The following is a 3,723-nucleotide window of genomic DNA, read 5'->3' as shown; positions in this document are numbered from 1 at the left end:
CTATCCAGACACAAGCAATATTTTCAGGATTCGTTTATTGAATGGGACTAAATTATTCTGAGTGCTCAAGGAAGATTTCAAGCAGTCAGTTGGGTTAAAAAAAAAAAACAACACTGACCAGCCATGTCTTTTATATACAAGCTTCTAGGAGGGGAAGGAAGCAAGTATTTATTAGATGCCTACTATGTGCCAGACACTGTGCTGAGCTATTACGTGCTAAATATTATCTTATTTTATCCTTATAACAACCCTGTGAGGAAGGTGCTATTGTCATTCCCATTTTACAGCTAAGGAAACAGAGACAGGCAGAGGTTAAGTGACTTGCCCAGGGTCATACAGCTAGTGTCTGCAGCTGGATATGAGCTCAGGTCTTCGTAACTCCAGGCCCAGTGCTCCATCCACTGGACCATCTAACTGGAGCAGAGAATTCAGGGCTGGAAAGCTAGAAAACCCAGAGGTTTGTGGCAACCCAAGCCCTGTAGCCTCAGGGACAGATTTAAAGGAGTTTGACTTGGGGGACTGCTGCCTGAGGAATGAAAGAATTACCTGAAAAAAGTGTTTTATATGAGGCCTGGGGAAGGTTCAGTACCCAACTAAGATGTAGGACATGCCTAGGCGAAAGATGCAGACACCTCCATGGCACCCTCAGCTTTAAGAGCAGTCCTTAAAATCCACTCTCCCCAAAAGGAGACCTTCAGGAAGCACCTGGAAGAATTTGAATCTGATCATCTGTAAAGCCACCCATGAGCAGCTTTCCAGAGGACTGCTGCTGTGAACAGCTTCCAAGATTCTGGTTACATAGTATAGTGAGCTCTCTATTTATTCAATAACAAATCAGAGCAAAGCATTCATAGAAAATCAAAATACAGCATTCACTATGTTACAGCTTATCACAGAAAATCAAAATACAGCATTCACTATGTCACAACTCAACAACTTATCACTAAAATGGCCACATAGTTTTCACCAACATGGTCACATTGTTTTAAACAAAGTACATTCATTTAGTCAATCACAAAGTCCTAATTCAATCACAAAGTACAAAAGTCAAAGTTCTCCACCCCAGGTCACAGTAAATCATAATCTTCCCAGTCAGCACACAGCATCCAAGTAAAGTCTTCTTTCAGCTTGACTTGAGGCTGGCTCTCAGCTTCCATGGTTCCTCTTCCATGGTCCCAGCTCCAACTGGCACCTGGGTTCAAAGGCAGGCACCTCCCAGTTCCTTGCCCAGCTCCTTGTCCAGTTCTTCGTCCAGTTCTCTGTCCATATTGAAGTTCACAGCGTCCAGTCCACTCCTTCACAGTTCTTGTTTCTGGGAAGACAAAGCCACAATAGTATTCATGCACATTACTAGCACTATCATCAATTCACTATCTGCCTGTGAAATCAATTCAGACCCACTAACAAGGTCTAAGAACCCAACACAAATCATCAACATAGAAATCAACAGAGACCCACAAACAAGGTCCAAAAGGTCAGCACAAATCATCAGTAAAGTCCCAGGACCTCCAAAACCCTCCTCCAGGACTTCTGTAAACATACAACCAGAAAATCTTCTTTCAGGGCTTCCAGTGAGGTCCCAGGGCTTCTGTACAAAGTATCACAAAAAAACATCAACACAGACAGAGCAAACAGAGTGCCAGATACCACAAGTTTTCTCCTTCTTGACTCTGTCCTCACAAGAGTCCTCTTCTCAGTTCTGCTGTCTCTAGCCTGGGCCTCTCCTTATATATGGTCGTTAGCTCCTCCCCTTCCTGTTGCAGGAGTTCATGAGTTCTAGGGTTCACAAGTTGTGGGGTTCACAGTTCTGTTTCTTAACAGACTTGATACAGGGCTCAAAACTGAAACCACGTGTTAATTGAATACCTGAAACAAGGTGTGAACCACTTCTGTGCTTGCCACTGCATGATCATGGGCTTCTTTGGAGTTCTTGGCCTTAAAGTTGACTGATACTGAAACATCCCAAGAGGTGCCTAGCATCTCTGAGACACTGCCATGTCCCACCATAGATGGGCAAGTCTCTGGATGATTTTCCACATTTCAAATGACATCTCCTTCTTTTGCCCCTGTATCTGAGAAGCAGACATCACCATCTTTTGGCTCTCCGATCTCATTTCTTGAGGCTTGGATATGTTGGGGTTTGGGGGCAGTGAAGAGGAGGTTGGAAGCTGACCTGCTTTGGAAGCAGAGCCACCCCCTTGGCAACCCACCAGGGTAAGTGGGCCAGCAGCCATTCAGGCAAGAGTTACCCCTGACAAAAGCAGCTTGTGTGGTAGAGTGGGAAGTGTAGCTTGGCTAATTACTCTGGGCCCTGTTTCCCTCATCTGTAAAATGGGAGCGATAAATGACTACAAGATCCCTTCTAGGCCTAAATCTTCCAACTATCGGTGGCAATTCCAAGGCAAAGACTGCATTGAGTTCCAGGACTACCTGGCCATGAGCTTCCATCTTGGAGGGGTCATAGAGGTGAATGATCACTGTCCTATTCACTCAATGATTCCTAGGCAGCCTAACACAGGGTTACCTGAAGCTCAAGGACCCATGAAGACTGCTCCATTTGGGGTTGGGCTCCTTTCAAAGGTAGGCCTATAGGAGACAATGCTTCTCCCCTCAGGAATCTCCCCATTCATTCAGGTACGAGAATGACAAGGCACTCTGGGACTCGGGAGGGGGTCACAAGATCTAGGACCAGAAGAGATATTCGATATTGTCTTTTACAGATAAGAAGACTGAGCCCCAAAGACATGAAGTGATTTCTCCAAAGCCCTACAGCAGCAGAGCCAAAATTTCAACCTAGGACCCCCGGTTACCAATCCAGGGCCCTTCCCAGGACATCTTGCTACTTCCCAGTGGGTGGCCACACGCCAGCTTGTCTCTTCAGAGATGCTGTGCCCACCCTGGGTGGGCCCGCTGCGCTGGGGCTAGAGCAGGTTGGGGAGGAAGGATTAGCGCCAGCCCAGCAGGCCCTCCCGTGCCCTTCTCTGGGCGGCCCTGCCCACTGTGGCCTGTGCACCAAGTCATTGCCCCAGGCCCAGCAAACCCCCTGTGAGTGAGGAGTGGGGAGAGGAGAGCCTGTGATTGGCAGGGCCCTAAGATTGCAGTTGTTAATGCACCAGGAATAAGATAAGCCTTATCTGGAAATGTCCGTGGAATCGAGACTTTGATGGAAACAGGCTTCTGGGTTAATATATTTTTGATAGATAAAGTGAAGTAAAAGGGAAAGGCCAGGGGGGATGTATCAGGAGAAGAAACATTTTTCTCTCCTCTTTCTGTCTCTTAATATGTGTGGGGAGGGGAGGGGCAGGAGGCACACCAACACGACGTGTGTTTGTGTGCAGGAGACGAGTCCATAAATGCAGCTCGCTAGGATGTGTATCCGGGGCTGCCCTGGAGGACCTCTCCATGGGCTCCAGGGAAAGCCTCCTTCCTCTCAAAATTCTCTCCCATCAAAACTCACCAGTACCTGAAACTCCACTGTGAGAGCTGAAGAAGCTCCCTTTAGCAAAGGTCAAGCACTAAATGGTATCAGTCTTTGATATCTGAATGGGAATGAATTTTTCAGACCCCTTACTGAGAAGAGTTCTGGGTTAATGAAAGTAGGGCTCAAGATGGGGGGAGGAAAGAAGGAAGGAGAAAGAGGAAAAAGGGAAGAGATGCAGGAAGGGAAAGAAGGGAGGGAGGGGAAAAGGAAGAGAGAGGAAGGAAGAGGGAGGAAAGAAAGAA

General features: G+C 47.0%; 1 long non-coding RNA gene across 1 annotated transcript in view; it reads right to left on the bottom strand.

Annotated features, from left to right (window-relative positions):
* Window positions 1-807: 807 nt before the first annotated feature.
* LOC138158395 (uncharacterized) overlaps window positions 808-3,723 on the bottom strand; it is a 7,195-nt gene continuing 4,279 nt past the window's right edge. Inside the window, exons 3-4 of the long non-coding RNA XR_011167632.1 lie at window positions 2,525-2,682; window positions 808-1,312 (exon numbers count right to left, since the gene is read on the bottom strand). This is a non-coding gene — a long non-coding RNA (uncharacterized lncRNA). The remainder of the gene's footprint in view (window positions 1,313-2,524; window positions 2,683-3,723) is intronic.

The sequence above is a fragment of the Petaurus breviceps genome, unplaced genomic scaffold (assembly GCF_028583685.1).
Source record: "Petaurus breviceps papuanus isolate PSGF00001 unplaced genomic scaffold, PetGlider_PUasm1.0 174, whole genome shotgun sequence".
In the NCBI taxonomy this organism is placed as follows: Eukaryota; Metazoa; Chordata; class Mammalia; order Diprotodontia; family Petauridae; genus Petaurus; species Petaurus breviceps.
This window is presented reverse-complemented; position numbering and strand designations above follow the sequence as displayed.